Below are 19,931 nucleotides of genomic sequence, written 5' to 3'. Positions count from 1 at the left end.
TTAGGGTACGGTTGGACTTGATGATCTTGATGGTCTCTTCCAACCAAAATGCTTCTATGATTCTACGAAATGAGGAGCAGAAGTAGGTACAGGCTACACACTGTCATATAACAGAGATATTTGGAAGCTGGAGAGCTGTTACCTATCTAGCAGCGTAACCGAGAGGTGATTAACCTCCCAGCACAGACCTTTTAGAGGCATAAGCAGAGGTTTAGGAACGCGTAGGAAAGATTCTCGGGCAGGTCTGGAGCTCATGGGGGTGCAGGACTGAACTCTGCTCCCAGTCACGCACCACAGATCTGCCTGGCACGTACCGCGGGCACCTGTAAGAGTCAGTCCATCACTGCGTGGACCGTGACAGCACCGCACGCCAGCCCTGCGAGAAACTACATCGCTGTGTATTGCTGATGCAGAAACTGCACTTCTTACTCGTGCAGTTCCCCTAACAAATGCACCCAAAAGGAAGGGAAGCCATGAAGGGTGGCACTCAGCATGTGTATAAAAATGTGGCAGAACCTACATGTTGGCCAAGCCTTTTCCTCTGGCGCTGCCTTCCCTCTAACCGGCCCACATCACCCTGGGAGGGACCACAGCAAACACCAGCGAACTCCACTGATATTTCTGGCTTGACAAACAGGCACTAGAACACGCTGGTGCTGCTCGCTGGGCTTGGCTTTAGGGGACTGGGAAATGTTTTCCGCCAGCTGTTTTTTCTAGTGATGAATCACGCTCCGGGCCTGGCTGCTGCAGCTCTGGATGTTGTACCTACCCAATGGGAACAAGGACGTCTCGACTGGCAGAAACTTCTGGAGTTGGAGCTGCTGTTCTCTGCCCCACACCAGAACAAAGGAGTCCACAGAATCACACAGAGGCACCCAGCACCCAGGTCACCATCCCTGCTCCTCGTTTTACACAAAGAACCCTGAGACAACACCTCCAACATTTCAACAAGAACTGAGACATTTTAAGCCTCAGCCATCAAAAGCAATTAAACCTGAAAGGTCATATTTTGCACACAAGCAGGTACATTTTTTCTTTCAGATGATTCGACTCTTGCACTGGCAATTATTGGAACAAGGACTCCTGATGGTCACACAGAATCCCAGAATGTCAGGGATCGGAAGGGACCTGGAAAGCTCATCAAGTGCAATCCCCCCATGGAGCAGGAACACCCAGATGAGGTTACACAGGAAGGTGTCCAGGCGGGTTGGAATGTCTGCACAGAAGGAGACTCCACAACCCCCTGGGCAGCCTGGGCCAGGCTCTGCCACCCTCACCAGGAACAAGTTTCTTCTCATCTTTCAGTGGAACCTCCTGTGTTCCAGTTTGTACCCATTGCCCCTTGTCCTGTCCCTGGTTGTCACCAGAAGAGCCTGGCTCCATCCTCCTGACACTCCCCCTTTCCATATTGATCCCCATGAATGAGTCCCCCCTCAGTCTCCTCTTGTCCAGCTCCAGAGCCCCAGCTCCCTCAGCCTTTCCTCACACGGGAGATGCTCCACTCCCTTCAGCATCTTGGTGGCTGCGCTGGACTCTCTCCAGCAGTTCCCTGTCCTGCTGGAACTGAGGGGCCACAACTGGACACAATATTCCAGGTGTGGTCTCCCCAGGGCAGAGCAGAGGGGCAGGAGAACCTCTCTGACCTACTGACCACCCCCTTCTAACCCACCCCAGGTACCATTGGCTTCCTGGCCACAAGGGCCCAGTGCTGGCTCATGGTCACCCTGCTGTCCCCAGGACCCCCAGGCTTCATCAGAGTGGGTAATATTTCTGGAGGTTTTAGGATCCAAAAGTAGCGTTCCACCTTGTGAGGGTCATTTAGTAACTGGGAGCATGGCCCATGAGTTTGGGAGCAGAGACAAACCTCTCTGCTGGCAGCACCGAGGGATATCTGTGAATCTCTGGAGCTGCCTGTGGGCAAATTCTCCAGCTATACGCCACTGCAGCTATCATTTCAGGACAAATTCTCAAAAAACCTCCAGACCTGTAGCACCACAGAAATGCACACAACACTGAGATGAGCACGACAGCAAACCTTCCTCTTTTACTTTTACAAAGGAGGCTACCCCCCCAAAACCCCGAGGATCTTTATATCTCCAGTCACCAACAGGCAGGTCTCAGATTTTGAGGCACTGGATGAAAGACAAGCAGGTACAGCTGAATAATTTGTGACCTTTCCCGCTCCTGTCCTCCACACAGCCCCAAACCATTTCTGTCCCTCATTGTCCCACAGTCCTCTCTCCATCTCTCCACCACTGCAGAATCCCATTTTCTCTTTTTTTTTTAACCCTATCCACCCTGACTTCCCCAACTCTGTAATCACTTGTTTCCAAACACACACGCACCTCGCTTACAAAATGAGGAGATCTCTACTTCTCATGGAGACCAAAACCTCTTCTGCCTCAAACCACATCCATCCCTTCACTCTTGTAGTTAGAAAATAAGCTCTTCTAGGCTGGACACACCTTTTTGTCCTCTATTTATTAATCATTTAATACAAAGTGCTTTTATTGTGTGACTAGGAACATCTCTGTTAGAAGGACATACAGTCAGCCACCAAGTCACTCTGCTTTAGATACCAAACAGAGCTGTTCAGGAATATGTATTTTCTTCCAAACACTCACTATAAAGATAAAATCCAAGACAAAAAAATCCATTTTCAAAAAATCCCTATTCTCTCCCTATTTATACAGAAGATTTTCCTTCAGAAGCCCAGTGGGAGCCCTTTGGAGCCAACTACCTCCTATTACGTGTCTGCACACCACCAATGCAACCGGCCCTTGATCCTAATTGGCACCATTGGAAGCCATCCTTATGTAAATGAGCAATAATCCTTCTTCACTTCCTGATCCGAACAGTTATCACGGGCTCTGTGGCACCATTAAGCATTGCTGGGTTTACTCCAAAGGCTGCGCTTTGAAGGACCATTCCCTTAACACACTTTCCCTGGACAACCCTACAGAGCTGCCTCAGGCCTGATGTTTACAAAGTGTGATCTTGAAATTAATACAAGATTGGCTCACAAAACACCAGCTCAGAGAGGTGATTTCCCTCTGAAAAGTCACAGCAAGTCAGGAATTGCACCAGGCAGATACCCATTTATCTCTTGAACTGCTGAGCAGCGTGAGGCTGTGCGTGCACCACAGGGCTTCACAGAATCCCAGAGTGTCAGGGGCTGGAAGGGCCCTGGAAAGCTCATCCAGTGCAATCCCCCCATGGAGCAGGAACACCCAGATGAGGTTACACAGGAAGGTGTCCAGGCGGGTTGGAATGTCTGCACAGAAGGAGACTCCACAACCTCCCTGGGCAGCCTGGGCCAGGCTCTGCCACCCTCACCAGGAACAAGTTTCTCCTCGTATTTAAGTGGAACCTCCTGTGTTGCAGTTTGTACCCGTTACCCCTTGTCCTGTCACTGGTTGTCACCAGAAGAGCCTGGCTCCATCCTCCTGACACTCCCCCTTTCCATCTTGATCCCCATGAACGAGTCACCCCTCAGTCTCCTCTTGTCCAGCTCCAGAGCCCCAGCTCCCTCAGCCTTTCCTCACACGGGAGATGCTCCACTCCCTTCAGCATCTTTGTTGCTCTGCGCTGGACTTCCCAGGTCTGCTCCTGCCATGCCCTGACTCTGTACTGGGGCAAAATCAGCACAAGCACTATACTCCTTCGCAGTTATATTCCTTCCCAGTTATACACTGATTTCCACACGGACAGAGCCCTGGCACTTGGGCGGACAGGCAGCTGTGGTGTACAGCGGTTGGGATCTTACCTGGGCAGTGAGAGAGACATGACCGACACGAACTTGTGAGCATGACGTGCTAGAGAGACATCAAAAAAGGAATAAAAAAACCTCCTAGACTGACCACAGTGCCAAAACCTGCCTATCAGAGTGACTTCTTCCTCAGGAGGGTCCGCTGGGCATTGCTACAGGCCGTACTGAAGACACAGGTACATCCATCCATGATCTGCCTGTCAAATGCAAAGTCTAGGGAAAATTTCTAGGTAGCACGAAGGACAGAATTCACTTCCTCCTGCACCTTCTCACAGGCTTCTCCTGAGCCACAATAATTTAGTTTTCATCTGTTTTAAAAGGTCTGTGACTCATAGAGCCATGTGTGCTGTCCATGCAGGGCACAACAAGGTGCAAATTCAAATATAACCTCTAATACCTTCACAAGAGTTCACAGTAACGTCTGTGGGGCACAAACACCCCAGCACAGGCAGAGCACAGACACCTAGACCAAGAATGTATACGCTGGATCCTTTCTGTGGCTTAATCCATAGTTAGGCATAAATACATTATACTTTTTCTATTCTACATACTTCCTTTTCCTTTGGACTCAGCAGAGTCACTGCAGGTTGGGATTTCTGCACACACAGCTCTGAATGGATGATTCAGATGGTTCACAACACTGGCACTTGTGTTTTTCCAGCAAGCCTTAAGAATAATATTTGGAGAGAGTTTTGGTTTTGTTGTTTTTTTTCTCCAAAAATAAAAGAAAAAAATTAGACTGGCAAATATGTGCCAATTTCACCACACTTTTTACCTTGAAACAAAATGAAGACGTGCTTTTCTTGCAGGAGTTTCTCCGTGAGAAACCTGTTGCTGGGAACACTAAGGGAATGAGGGGAACCTCTAAGAGCTCTCCCAGTAAGCCCCAAGCCCAGTGGCGTGGGACACAGGGGTTATTAACATGCACAGCCAGAAGGAACAAACCCCAAACCTGGAGAGCAAACGCACCTCACTGCAAAAGATGCCTTGTAGGCTGAATCAAGCCAGCTACTGAATTTCTGAATAAATAACTTCACAAAAGCTCATCTGTGTAACAAGGCTTAATGGGTGGTAATAGAATCAAATTTCTTCTGTTTCCCAGGATCAATGCCTGCAGGAGTTTCCATCTTCTCATCCTTAAAACCCGCAGGGTCCTGCGCACAGCCTGCAAGAACAAGCCCTTACTGAAAATAGGTCTGGAAAGGCGACAGCCAGGGTGTTTAGTCCCCAAGAAATGAAGGTGTATCCGTAAGAAATCATAGAATCACAGAATCATTTTGGTTGGAAGAGACCCTCAGGATCATCGAGTCCAACCATAACCTCACTCTGGCACTAAAACATGTCCCTAAGAACCTCATCTAAATGCCTTTTAAACCCCTCCAGGGATGGTGACTCCACCACTGCCCTGGGCAGCCTGTTCCAACGCCCGACAGCCCTTTCTGTGAAGAATTTTTTCCAAATATCCAATCTAAACCCGCCCTGGCACAACTTGAGGCCATTTCCTCTCATCCTATCACTTGCAACTTGGGAGAAGAGACCAAGACCGTCCATGCTACAACATCCTTTCAGGTAGTTGTAGACAGCGATAAGGTCTCCCCTCAGCCTCCTTTGGTCCTACATGTGGGAGAAGTGACATGTGGGCCACTGGACAAAGCGATTTTTAAATTCATCTCCTCTCCCCAGGTTCTCATGAGCCCTTTATGAGTCAGGATCTGACCAGCTTCCAGGCAATTAAACCCGAATTGCCTCTCCGCTCCCTGCGATAGCTGGTCTCAGGTATGTAGCACAGATGGAGCTACGTGCCGGCTGTGCTAGAGAAGGTGAGGTTGATCATCTGAGCGATATTACTGGGAGAACCTCTGTTGATAAGCTGGGTTTTCCTTCTCTATCAGCTATGCAGGGCTGATTTCAGGGAGTAGCAAGGATGAATTTGGCCTGGTTCTGACAGCTTATAATTTCTTAATTCTGTAGAGCATTTTACAAGCCAGAGGGATCTCCACGCCAGTCCCTCTCAGCCCCTCCTGCTTTGCTCTCCAGCCCTTCCCTATAAGTAGCATCAAGATATAGGAAACTGGCTGGCCGTCCCTAGGCAATATGAATACATGACAGCTATAGGTAGATATTTGAAATCATCTGTGATTTATAGTCCAACTCAGCTTCGTGTTTCTAGTACAACACAACCAGAACACTCTCACCGCAAGTTCCTCAACCTATACACTGGCTGGTTGCAACTAGTGCTGTGCTTTCAAACAGCAGCTGCTGGGATGTCCCAGGAAACCAGAGACACATAAAAATGGGTGTCACGATGGCTAAATTCCTGCTGACAAAGCACCCAACATGAGCACCCAGCATAACAAATAAAAGTTCTGTCTGTGCAGGACTGAAATCCTATTAGATCGTGTTCATTTGCATGCTTCAAATGGAGCTGCCAGCTGAATCCGTGCTACCTACTGATCCAAAAGCCCTGATTTTGAAAGGCAGCACCAAGACCCTTGACCAAACATGGTCCTCGAAATCACATGCAGGTCCATGTCTGGGAACCCCTGGGGTGCATGAGCAGCTTTGCTACAGAGCTAGACAGACAGAGCCCCCACTTTGGGGTCAATCTGCAGAGTGCAGGCAGGATGGGCACAGTGTCTGCCACTAACTACACTGAAGGCACTAACTCCAAAGAGCCTCATCACGTGAATGAAAGCAATTACAAGCTATTTAATAAGGAAGGGGAGCTGAAACCTTTTCTAGATTCCAATCTTCAGGGTGCGCCTGTCTGCAGGCAGGCAGCCAGCTCAGCTGGGCGCTGCAGTGTCCCCTGCCCCGCCTCGGGCATTTCAATCCCCTTTGAATTTTTAAGGCAGCTCCCAGGTTTGGCACTGCTGCCCATGGGTAGAGTCTCTGCGTCTCAGCAGCGCTTCAGAGAGCAGCTCCGGGTGAAAACCCTCACCCCGCCAGGCGAGCCAGTGGCTGTGCTGCCTGAAACGAGCTGAGAAGCCCAGTTTGGCTGCCTGGGAGCAGGTGACATCCCCACACAACCACAACGGTGGGCACCATCCTTGGTGGTGCCAGCAGAAGAGCCGAGAGGTGACTCAGGCACCATAAACTCCATCACCCTTCGCAGGGAGCGATCCCTATGGATTACAGCCTGTGGGCTGAATGGGGGAGTCACTACAGCCATCTCCGTGTCTGTCCCCATGGTCACTGCTCTCCCCACAGCCATGGAAGATGCAGCTGGTAGAGGGATCTGATTATATGTCCTTGCCCACTCATACAGCCCTCTGTGAAGGAGCTGATGTAGAGCCAGACCAGCACTCTGCTAACGAATTCTCCAAGTGCCTGCAATCAGCAGCCCATCACTTAATTGGGAATGATTCTGCTTTCCATGTAAGCCACTTAAAAAGATGTAATTATACCCCATGAGATGAAACACTTACTATTCTTTAAAAGCTGACTGCAGCTCCTATTACCTGCAAACGCACAGAAAAGAAAAAAACCTGCCAGCCATCCTCCTTTTTGATGGCTCAACTGGAACTTTAAAATGTTAATAACAATTTTTTAGCCTGCTGTTGTCAGGAGTTTGTAGGGCACTTGCGGTAATAGCCTCTTTGCGCCTAATAGCCACCCTGCCCTCTGTTCATCTTGGTGATGAGCTGGACCTGACGTTGGACCTAGTTCTGAGGACTAAATGAATGCCCTGGGAAAGGAAGCAGAGCTGCTTTGATCCCGTAAATACTGTTTTCCTGGGGAGTGCCACAGGGCACCTTTAGACTCCTGTCCACACAGCCCAGGCCAGCCACTGAGTTCATGTTACAGCCACTCTGTTCCCAGTCCCTCCTTCCCCCCACTCAGGACGGGATCTCCCTTCGATGTCCGGCGCACCGGGCTCACCCTACAGTGCACGGGGAGATGCTCTGTGCCAGGAAACCCTCCATCAGACCCTTTCTGGACGGGCACCGCACAGCTGACCCAGGCACTGCTGCCTTCCCCGCTCTGTGCAGTGGGGACTCAGACTCTTGGCGCTTCAACAGAAAGGGCATTAACAGACAACAAACTGTGTCCTGAACTTTCCTTCAGCCCAAAGTCCTGCGCACAGTGACGCAGCTCTGGGCTCTGCCGCCTGCTATTGTAGCAGCGACCACCCGTGCTGTCACGCTGCTCCTCCTGTTCTTGGTAAAAGCACAAAACTCATTTGACCGGGTGGGAACTTGTGTCCTAATGAAGGCCTTGGCCAGTGACCTGAGTGCTGGCCCTCAGCCACAAACACGGCTGAGGTCAGTCATGAGGAAGAATATCCCGGTCTAACAATAATTGGTGCCTGTTCTGACCTTCACAGTCCTCAAATTAAAATGTATTTTAATGCTTGCAAATGGTTTCAACCTTCTTCATTTGAGCCTCCTAAACTCTGCTGAGAATTATGTCATCTAGACTCAAATCAGGGTCCGAGTCCCTACTCTCCAGCCCTTATGGTGAAAGGTGAGACCTTGGTTTAACACTCAGCAGAGCAAGCCCAACTTTTACAAACCCACAGGAAGGAAAGCCAGGGAGGAGAAGCTTCTCCATGTAGGTTACACGCACCACAAATAGCCTGCCCCAAAAAGGCCATATTCAGGTTGCAGGATTGCTAATCCAGATCTGTGCGCTGTCAGACTGCCCTCCAGTGATCTGGATTAGGCGTGGGTGCATCCTTGCATTTCTCTTGCATTAGCCAGAGCACACAATGCAGACGTTGTGCCCATGTTGTGCTTTTATGTCAGCTGTTACCTGATCTGCTGTGAAGCGAGAGCAGCTGGATAGACTGTACCTGATCTAGCATAAACCCTGCCAGGACTAAGTTAACCCTTGAAATCCATTTCAGCAAGGAAAGGAAATTTATGCTGGATGAGTGCTTTGTGCCCAGTTGCTGTGACAATTTTGAGCCAGTGTTCTTAAAACTAGATTTATTTCACCTTTGAACTCTGACTTGAACGATGTCCTGTGCCTGGGAAGGACGGACACTTCCATCCCACTGCCTGCACATGGGGAAGTGAGCAGCAACAGGGAATACACTTGAGGCTTCATTCTGTGAACTCACAACCTGCAATTTAGGGTCTCATCCCACCTTGTGCACGCAGGTGGCTGAATGCGTTTGAATTTAGGATCTCATCCCACCTTGTGCACGCAGGTGGCTGAATGCGTTTGAGTTTAGGATCTCATCCCACCTTGTGCACACAGGTGGCTGAATGCGTTTGAATTTAGGGTCTCATCCCACCTTGTGCACGCAGGTGGCTGAATGCGTTTGAATTTAGGATCTCATCCCACCTTGTGCACGCAGGTGGCTGAATGCGTTTGAAGCGGGAGGTGGTCAGACTCTGAAAGGCCAGACTCACAGCCTGGGGCACACTCTGGGACATGGGCTGAGCCTCAATGGAAAATAACAGGTATTGTCCTCATCTTGGCTCATAGCGTCCCAATATTGGCTCAGTGTTAGAAGCGACTGAATGGCTGGGAGCTTTCAAATGGAGATTAACTCACACATAACCACCCCCGAGCAGCGGAAAAGTTTATAATGCTAAACCCCAACGGAATGGGCATCCATACAGGCAGGGTGATGAGTCCTCATGTTTTAGACAACACTTAGCTTCTCGGAAGGACCAGCTTTTTACTCTTGCCTTCCCCCTTTTCCATGCATTAGCTATTTAACACTGACACTGTTACACATTTGGTGATGTGTTAGAAGCACCAGGAGATTTCGAAAGTCAAGCTTGTGAACAATCAGGAATGCAACAGTTGAAGCAGACCAGGCAAACTTAACCCTTCTAGCCTTGTGCAACACCATAGCTCATCACTGCCCTGTTCGGTGCGTGCGGAGATGCTCTAAGGAGAAGCCAGGCTACAAGAGGCTCTTTTCACCACAAACCCCTGCTAGAGGTGTTTGAGGAGTCAGCTGGAGAGGACGGGCGGTTACTCCACTTCAGGTGACATTTTGTGCCTTTGCCATGATGCTAGCCAAGTAATTTAAACTGCGTCACTGTCACCAAACTGCGCACCCACTTTTTTCAGGGTGTGCAACACAATATGAATACAAGCAACAGAAGCATCGAGCCCTTGCAGCTGCAGCAGAGCTGTGCAGGATCTCTGGGAAGAGCCTCAGCCCAGCACCACGGCTCCTCAGGATCCTGGTCACCACTGCCTGGGGACACTGAATGCCTCTTCTTCCCGAGCAGAGAGTTGAAAACCTGCGACTGCCATGGGGAAACCTGCACAGAACTCACTAACATCAGCAACACGTTTCAGCCGTGTCCTAGACAACATCTGTGAAGCTAAAAATGCACAATTGTAATTTCTTTTCATTCGCTTGCAACCACATACCCCACAAAAGCGAAATTTCAGTCCGACCAGATGAAGCTGGCAAAGACGTGGGCTATTAAAGTCAGGAAAGTGTGGCATAAACTTAATTAGAGCAGCACGCAAACCGGCCTATCCCGAGATCACCTTGGGGCTCTGTTGTGCTGGGAGCTACACAGCTTGACCACCCCCAAACACAAAAACTGTTACTGCCAAAAATTACTGCATCATTTTTCACTATACTGGGTATACAGTTCATTACTCTAATTACAAGGCATTAATTCCTAATTGCTCAACTAATTTCTGTATTTGAAAAGGAAGGATGTAAAGGATGTTTACCGCACCTACATGCCATTGACCTTAAGCCTTGATGTCTAAAGATGAAAGCAAGAAGGAAGGACAAAAATTGTTTTGCTTTCAAAGGCCAAGCTTAGCATTTGCATCACAGACCCACAAACAGAGCAGGACAGAAAATCTCACTGAAGCTTCATGACGTCGGAAAGTTTTGCCAAGAAAAGCCAATGGTTTTGTAAAAGAAAACTAAAATCTGTCATTTGTGGAAATTTGGACTTCCGATTCAAACGTGATAAGTTTGGGGTAACAAATGTAATGCTTTTTCTTTGGCTGGATGGCTCAAATAAATAAGCCTAAGAACAATGTCCTGATCAGTCTGATGAGGGAGGAAAGCTCTGCTCCCCAGCTTGTGGTGGAACAACCTGTCCAGCTGAACCCAGCTCGTCCTCCTGTTTGGGACCTGTCCTGGAGCAGCCAAGGGTGAGCAGAGGGGTGGGGACGGGGAAATGGAAAAGACATTCACCAAGCTTGGAGGTAGGATGAAGCAAGGACTGAGGGAGGTGCTCGTCACCTCTGTACCAGCTTTACCGCTCCCATCCCTTCATTTCCAGGGTCCTGATTTCATACAAATTCAGAGAGAAACAAAACAAGGCAGAGCAGGAGAGAGAGGAAAATCTCTGTCTCCAGCCCTGGCCATCCCACACAGGTCCTGGGTTGGAGAGGCAGAACGTGGTGCAGCTTATCCCAAGCCTCCAAGGGTCAGAGGCTCCAATTTTACCTGTGTTGTCCAGACTCTGTTCACTCCTGCCCACACACAGACTTCTCCCCAGTTACCTTGCTGCCCTGCCCCCTGCTTTACCCAGTAAATTAAGAGGGGGACAGATTTTAGAAAGATGGGGCGATGGGCAGGGAGGGAACTCAGTGATCAGCCAGGGGCAAGCAAAGACCCGTACTTAAACGTCCCTTCTCCTGCCTCATTTGTGCACTGGTACTAACACCATCCCTGCGGTACTCAAGTACCATTTCAGATCCATGCTTTGGTCCAACACCCTTCAGAAAAGAGCTTCATTTCCACATGCAGGAGGAGGATTTAAGGTATCGGTTCAAGTCTCCCTCATCCCCACCAGAGGCCCGTATCAGCAGCTTAGGGAAGGACAGCTCTCCTCTTCCTCCTCCTCCCAAGACAGAGGGAGCAGGTGAAGCAGGGGGGACGCAGTCCCCCAGCTACCCTCCCCAAGGCACAGAGCACCAACCCCCTGCCCAGCCCTACCTGCGGAGGCTCCTCAGCTGTGGCTTCCTCAAAAAATACCAACGCGGAGCAGCCTGCCAGCTACCTCCCAGCGCTTCTGCCCTCCAAGGGCTCACAGCGGTATCTCCGCTTCTCCCTGGCAGCGAAGGTGGCTGTGGGCGAGGCTGAGCGCTTACCTGAGAGGGCTGGCTCCTGGAAGCCAAGCCTTGTTTTGAGGAGGAGACTTGGGTGTGTTCTGCCCTTCAGGGGAATCAAACAGGTTTCTCCATTCGGACTGCACGGCCTCCCCTCCCTGTAAGCTCTCCTCTGCATTCCTCGCATTCTCCGGCGCATACTGTGTTCCCTAGCCCCTGCTGCAGTGGGACAGCAAAGAGCAGCCCCCCAGCTCTCACCCCACGGAATTTCTCCTCAGACAGGCTTGTCCCACAGGAATGGGCATAGGCAACCCCTGCTACACAGGTAGCAGCGCGCCCTTGAGTCCAAGAGAGCCGCTTGCAGTGGTGGTACCCAGGGTAGCATCAGGAACTCGCACTGCAAGTAGCACTCAACAGTGATTGTCTAGTCCTAACTAATTAAATGAGGTACACAGCTGTGATTATCGCTATTCACTGCAGAGGAAATTGCCGGGTACTCTCATCTGCTTCAGTTTATTTCACCTTCTAATTGTTCTGGTCACCCCGAGATCCCCGAGGCGCAGCTTTGTTGAGTGGACTGAGCAAACACTCTCGGATCCACTTTTTGCCAGTTCCTAAAGATGGGTGGTTGGGTACATGAGTTTAGAGCAGCTCTGAGAGGACACAGCCTCAGCCTGGCACTGCCCCAGGTTGGTAAGAAGGTGATGAAACCCCAACCAGGTATCCATCCCCACCTCTGCACCCACCAGCACACACTTTCCCTGCCCAGTCTGTAGTTGAGATGCTGGAGAGAAGGGCTCCCGCACTCTCCTCGCAGCTCTGCGATGGATCCGCTGTAGGATGGTGAGCAAACCACCAGCAGGCTGGGCTGTGCTCTAACAGGGCCAATAACCCATCCCTGGCTCCCAGCAGCACAGCAAAGATAACGTCTGAAAAGCCCTGATGTCAATGTTGTTATTCCGATCCCAGATCGTTCTCTCTGATCTACTCACGCTGCAACACCAGCAGCAGCGCAGGCTCAGCTGAGCTTCATTCCCCAGAGGCTGAGATAAAGCACAGAAGATGTAACAGTCACAAAGCCGCACCCTGAGCTCGGAGTGGGCACAAAGGGGTGCCCAACTCAGGAAAACCGAAAATGTTTGAAGCGGGCTGTTTAAAATGCAGTCTGGTCTCCACCTCAGTAAAGCATCCTCTGTTTCAGGGCTCCAGCTGACAGTGCAGCTTTATTTTCAGTAACCCCTGAGTCATCCCATCGTTTGCTGAAGGTTCGTTCAGGTTCCTTCCTGAAATAATAGTGACTAATAGCCTGGCCAGCCTTTCGGGTACAATAGGTCCTCTGCCAAGCAAGCAGATGGGACACCCCAGGGTCTAGGGACTACGCTTTTTTTCCAGTGTGAACACAATGTTCCACTACGAATGTTCAAACAAAAAGAAAAAAGCACCTATTATAAGCACCTTAATATTAAAAATAAAAATAAATGGATTAGGACATCCTAAAACAATACACAGAGAAGCTGAGTGTTGTTTTACTAGATGCAGACAACCTTTTTGTTGAACAGGCACATATGCAGCCTAAAACATTAGTTGTCCATCAGCATCGCTCCCTTCCTCAGAGAAGAGGAACACAGTGAAGAATCCCTTTTCTAATTAACCAAGAGGAGATACGCGCAGTATTAAGTAACATTTTGTTATTAGCTTGAAAGTACAGGTCTGAGCAAACGTATAAAACTTTCAAAGACAAGTCTTAAAGTCAGGGGTGTGGTGGCAGGGTAGAACAGCAGAGAATGTATTTCCGAGCTGGCACCTTCATCACAACAACTTGGGTGCGCAAGTTGTTAGTGAAAGACACCACACAGCACGTAGCCTGGTGAGACAGGAAGAAATGCCACGCAGGACACTTCTCCACATGAACTACCATTCCATCCCCATCAAATTTGACTCTCTGAAGTCTGCTCAGCCTCCAGCCTCTGTGCTCAGCCGCCTGCTGCCATGTCACCCAAAGCCTCACTGATTCAGCACCGACCTTTCGCAGCCTTCCTTGTTTCAGGAGTCAGTTCCCTCACTGCTCCAGTCTGAAATCCGTACTGGTCCCACCCAGGGTTTTCCACGCTCCGCTAATCCTGCCGCAACACTCCTGAGAGAAGGGACAGAAAGAGACATTTGATTTCATTTAATTTAGCCACGGTTTTCTGGTGCAAACACTACCTACATAGTCTCAGCTGCTGACTAATGCAGTTGAGAGGAGAAAAGCTGCTGCACAGCAGCACTTGTTGAGGGAAGGAGAGTGTTTGCCTCCTTGCTGCTTTACATCACACCAGCTACATGCAGCTTCTTGGGAGTAAAGCAAGAGGAGAGTTAAGGCTTGTCTGGGAAAGCCAAGAGAGAACTATGATAATGTTACAACTGCCACACAGGGACAGCCTGCACCAGAATAAAATGGACTGTATTCTGCTATATCTACTTCTACCCAAGAGCATTGCTCCATCGTGGCAACACCTGTGCTTCCGCTGGTGCCTTGTATGAAAGGTAATTAATTGCTTATCATTGCAATTAAACCCGAGCCCTTTCCAGCAGCTCCCGTTGTCTCTTTCCCAGCTGTTTTGAAGCCCTTCACTTCGGGGAAGTCACTTTCATTTCCACTGATGTAATTGCAAGGAGAATCAAGCTCATGCATTTCAGAGACTCACGGTCTGCACAGGAGGGTCACCAAGGGCAACGTCACGTCCCTAAAACACTGCGCCCCCGTCACAGTTTAGCACACGGCTGCTAAACACCATCACTTTTCCTGCGGAAAGAGTAAAGCAGGGAAATTCTTCTAGCCACAGTTTTTGCTGAAGAGGAGCAAAGAAGTGGATGCTCCAAGGCCCCTCAGGGAGTGGGCTCCCCAGTTAACAGTGAGAGAGAGCACTTGAAAAAGTCTGGAAAGAAGGAAATGTCAAGAACAGTTGTGTTCCAGGACTGGCAAAACATGGAAAAGAACCTTCTGTCTTTCTCACATGGACTAGGACAACACCAGAGACATTAGATACCATGGGAAATGTACTATATATGTATAAATGTGTTAATATACAGGTATTCTACTCTAAAACACAACTTTGTCTTTTATTTCCCATTGAGGAGAGCAGGATAGGAACACACTTCTTTTTTTTCATTTTTCTTTTTCTTCCCCCTCTAGAAAAGGCTTTTCATACTCTCAGTTCAGTTGAGCAGTGCAGGGGAAAGGGACCTGGGGACAGCAGGATGACCATGAGCCAGCACTGGGCCCTTGTGGCCAGGAAGCCAATGGTACCTGGGGTGGGTTAGAAGGGGGTGGTCAGTAGGTCAGAGAGGTTCTCCTGCCCCTCTGCTCTGCCCTGGGGAGACCACACCTGGAATATTGTGTCCAGCTGTGGCCCCTCAGTTCCATCAGGACAGGGAACTGCTGGAGAGAGTCCAGCGCAGCCACCAAGATGCTGGAGGGAGTGGAGCATCTCCCATGTGAGGAAAGGCTGAGGGAGCTGGGGCTCTGGAGCTGGACAAGAGGACACTGAGGGGGGACTCATTCATGGGGATCAATATGGAAAGGGGAGTGTCAGGAGGATGGAGCCAGGCTCTTCTGGTGACAACCAGTGACAGGACAAGGGGCAATGGGTGCAAACTGGAATACAGGAGGTTCCACTTGAATATGAGAAGAAACTTCTTCATGGTGAGGGTGGCAGAGCCTGGCCCAGGCTGCCCAGGGAGGTTGTGGAGTCTCCTTCTCTGCAGACATTCCAACCCGCCTGGACACCTTCCTGTGTAACCTCATCTGGGTGTTCCTGCTCCATGGGGGGATTGCACTGGATGAGCTTTCCAGGTCCCTTCAACCCCTGAAATTCTGGGATTCTGTGAAAATAACCATGGCCAACCACACAGACAACTCACGTTGAACAGGACATTTCCAGGGCTGCCATGTCACCCCAGTTCACAGGACTCCCACACAACAAACAAAGCTCAGTAAGTACATCTGTGGTGCTCAGCAGCTCCAACAGTTATGGACAATCAGTCCCTAACAAGTCCTTGTGGTTTTATCCCAATTAAGCTCTTAGATAAACCACTCTTTCAAAAATATAGCTGGTTGTCAGTCACACCAGCAGGCACAGAAACCCTGATGGGTGTTTTTCTTCCTCATAATTAGAGGAGCATATTCAGTATTTAATGACATGGTATGATTTCAAAATCACAGCGGTGGCCAGAGGCAGGAGTATTTTTGCCGGCAAGCGGCAGGGCTATGTGACATCTGAAGAGCAACATGTCACAGGGCCACCGAAATGCAGCACCACCGGCTCACTCCAGACCAGAGGCTAAAAGAATGTCCAGTAAGTCTGCAGGGAAAGTCAATTTACTGCACTGTAGGAACTTAACAGAGTCAATCAGATCAGGAGCATCACCTCTCTAGCTTCTAGGAGAGGCTTAGGGATAAAGACTAGAGATTTGTGTCAGGAATCCACTCAATATGAGTGTGTGTGCACATAGGGAGAGTGAAACTGGATATTTTCTTAATATATATAGCAACAACTACAGTCCAATACTACTTTGAGGCTAACAAAATGATAACTTTTAGCACTGCAAGAAGCAGCAGCTTTTCCAAGCTAGCAGCTACAGGTTAAATACTGACAAACTTATGATGCTTCAAGGAGAAAGCTGCCAAACTCAATGCTGCTGGCAAGCCCAGCCCCATCTGGAAGGAGTACAGCTAACCTGCATACCTCTGGAGCAAACCCTGCATGTACAAAAATCATCAACAAAACATCCCTTATCTTCATCAGTCCACAAGCAGAATCCAAAAGGGGCATTTTGTCCTCTGTCTCGGCTTAAAACGAAGAGGGTCTGGTTTGAAATGCCCCCACCCCACTGCAGATCTGGGCCCTTCCTGGGGCTACAAGCCAAAGGTGCCATTATAGCTGCCACCCAGGAGTGCTGGAGAAACCAGCCCAGCCCAAGGCAGGAGGAACGTCCTGTTTGCTCCATTTCAACAACGCAACCTGCCCAGGGACACACACTCATTCCTGCAGCAGGGCCGGAGGGAGGAGCAGGTCAGAAGAGCCTTTTTTCCCCCACCTCCAGTTAGGAAATGATATTATTTTGTAAAATCTATAGGTAAATTTCAGCTTGGAGTGTCTGACTTTACCAGGAAATGGATTGCCCTGAATCTCTTTTCCACCTCTAATAAAGATGTTTCACAGTTAGTGCTGGTTGACACTTGTTTCACTGCTGTTTATCTGTCTCCCTTGTATTCTTAGTGCAGTGCAGAGCAGATCATTGGGATCAGCGAGCCATGAGAATGACATCACACAAGGAAGCTGCAGGCACAGAAATCACTCACAGGCTGGAGAGAATGCCTGACAACAGAAGATTTAAGGGACTCTGACTGTTTAGGTTAAAAAACAAAATAAAAAATTAAAAAAAAAAAATCGAGAAGTGATTTTAAAAAAGACACATAAATGGTTTGACCATAGTGTAGGAGAACTATCCAGGAGAGTATGTACGAGGTGCATTCACATCCGAGAAATAAAAGCAGAAAAACTGAGGACTGAGCTGCAAACTGAGCACTTTCCAATGAGAGTTTTTGTGTTTGGGGGGGGGCTGGTTTGGGTTTTCTTAGAAAGGCAATGGACATTTAACATTGCCAGCACTCTAAAACATCAGCAGATGAGCTCTCCATTCTTCAAGTCCAGAAGCTGTCACAGAGGGGACCCCTCAGGCAAACCCCAGCAGATCACAGAATCCCAGAATGTCAGGGGTTGGAAGGGCCCTGGAAAGCTCATCCAGTGCAATCCCCCATGGAGCAGGAACACCCAGATGAGGTTACACAGGAAGGTGTCCAGGCGGGTTGGAATGTCTGCACAGAAGGAGACTCCACAACCTCCCTGGGCAGCCTGGGCCAGGCTCTGCCACCCTCACCATCAAGAAGTTTCTTCTCATATTTAAATGGAACCTCCTGTGTTCCAGTTTGTACCCATTGCCCCTTGTCCTGTCACTGGTTGTCACTGAGAAGAGCCTGGCTCCATCCTCCTGACACTCCCCCTTTCCATATTGATCCCCGTGAATGAGTCCCCCCTCAGTCTCCTCTTCTCCAAGCTCAAGAGTCCCAGCTCTTGCAGCAGATGAGCTGTACAGAGGCAAGTGCAGGAAAGCTCATGGCGAGTGATGCATAAGGTTGGGCTAGCAGGTCAGGCTAGCAGGTTTGGCCAGCTGCAAGCTGCAGTTATGCTTGTACTGTTGTCTCTCCTTGCCAGGGTAAACCAGCCTGCTCCAACCTCTCTTCTGCCACGGCCACACTGCCACCATTTCCAGAAACAACCATGTTAAAACCAGTTTACATAACTCTACAGGACATTCCTTTCCAGAGGGGCAGTACATACACTTTTAGAAACAGCGACGTCTGCTAGGTAGGAACCTGCTCGATTCTCAAAATCCAGGCAGCCAAGTTAACGGGAAGGCGGTTGTACTGAGTAGTGCAGCAATCCCTGTCATTCCCATGCCAGCGGTGGACTTCTGCCCAAAGGCACGTGGCCCTGACCGGTCCAGTTGGTATTCGAGCAGTTAATAGAATATATTCTTTAAAATTTTGGAGTATTTTCTGATCATGAAAAATCAGTCAATGCCACTCCAGAGCACTGAGCTCCATTGGAACATTTTGTGGTTTTTCAGCACCACATTCTCCAGGGTAACCCTCTGGCCCCCATCCTTGCAGGTGACTACCCGTCGATCCTTTGGGCCTTTGCCAAGGTGACAGAAAACCAAAGCCTCAGTAGAGACTGAGCTCTGATGAGTAGAAGGGCGTAAAACCACTACACCCATTTGTTACAAGGGAATCAAACTGGTTTTTCACGAGGTGTCATTACAAAGCACTGCCAAAATGCCAGACCTCACCTTCCTAATAGCAGGTGGCAGAACAAAACTGTATATCCTTATATATCCTTGATCATTTAGTGCTAGAATACAATAATCTCACCTGTGGTCGTGAAGACACACCTGCAGAAGCTCTCAGTGATGAGACAAAATGATCTTGTCAGCAAACGCAGGGCAAAAGAGGCTGTTGCTAATGCCAACCTGATGGCATTGCTAAGAGAGTAAAACATGTGCAATCCAGTAGCAGAGGCTCCTCAAACATGCCCTGTTGCAAGTAGGGAGATGCCTATTTATTTCTCATCACCAGCTCAGCAAGCTTCCTCTGGGCTCCGAGGCAAACAAGTTGCTTTCCTTCTCCCATAATAAGGAGCAAGTTGCACCATCACTTACATCTGTGGAGCTGGCACTTTCCAAAGTCTTGCACAAGCGCTAGCGAAACTTGGTAAACAATTCTCTCAAGGAGCAGAGTCCAGCCCACTCATGCTGTGTTTGGTTCTGCGGTGCTAAAAGGTGTGGAGACTCATACTAGTGCTTGGTGACCACCGGCATCAGCAGATCCGAACACCACCTACTGGGTCAAAAGGTGCCCCTTCCACAGTTTCACAAAAGGCCGCATTTGAGCGTTGTGATGCATCACAGTGTTTAAAAGTCACTGAAGCTACTGAGCTCCCACAGCGGTAACCACACGCTTGCGTGATGCAAACGTTATCTTCCTTCCACCTGAAACCTCCCACACATCCACCTCGGGCTTGACTTCAGGTTGCTTCAGTGCCTTTTCGCTCACCGGATGCGCCATAGAATTTCTGATCTGCTTTTCCATCCGTTGCTCTTCTTACCCGTTTCAAGTAATTACAACCATGTCGCCCTTTTTGGCACTGTGTATGGACAAGAGCTTCCCCCACACTCTAAAGGTATTTCTTAGACTGTAACACTCGTCTTGTTGTGATGTGTCTGCAAGAGGGGAAATGGTGTTCTTGGTTACCTTAATTCTACCTAGAAAAGCACTTTTATTCCTCTCTCTCCTTCCCTCCCTCTCCTTTCTCTAGAGTAAGCAACAGAAGATATCTCCTTTATCTCTCCCACTGCTTGTCAAACCAAAACCAGTCTCAGGTCAGCAAAATTTGGAGCTGCAGCATGAAAAAGCCAGGAAAGCAAAGTGAGAGAGATAAGAAGTTTAACGAGAGTGCCTTAGGAAAGTCTTTGAGGTCTTTAGCAGCTCATGTCAAGCATCACCAAGAACGACAGATTGCAACTGCAGTTGATCCTAGATATTTGGAAGGAAATTTTGACAACA

The 19,931-nt window shown here is 49.2% G+C and overlaps 1 protein-coding gene across 47 annotated transcripts in view; it reads right to left on the bottom strand.

Annotated features, from left to right (window-relative positions):
• Positions 1 to 11,949, bottom strand: part of ZNF185 (zinc finger protein 185 with LIM domain) — a 50,671-nt gene extending 38,722 nt beyond the window's left edge. For 39 of the 47 annotated variants that reach the window (XM_021292663.2, XM_065028053.1, XM_021292933.2 and 36 more), the window contains exon 1: positions 11,652 to 11,817. The gene's annotated coding sequence lies outside the window, so the exon portion shown is untranslated. Of the gene's footprint in view, positions 1 to 11,651 lie in introns of all 47 variants that reach the window. The other 8 variants (XM_065028082.1, XM_065028060.1, XM_065028051.1 and 5 more) reach the window with 7 other exon arrangements.
• Between the last annotated feature and the right edge of the window lie 7,982 nt (positions 11,950 to 19,931).

The sequence above is a fragment of the Columba livia genome, chromosome 12 (genome assembly GCF_036013475.1).
Source record: "Columba livia isolate bColLiv1 breed racing homer chromosome 12, bColLiv1.pat.W.v2, whole genome shotgun sequence".
In the NCBI taxonomy this organism is placed as follows: domain Eukaryota; kingdom Metazoa; phylum Chordata; class Aves; order Columbiformes; family Columbidae; genus Columba; species Columba livia.
The sequence above is the reverse complement of the archived record's forward strand: the minus strand, read 5'-3'. Positions and strand labels throughout refer to the sequence as shown.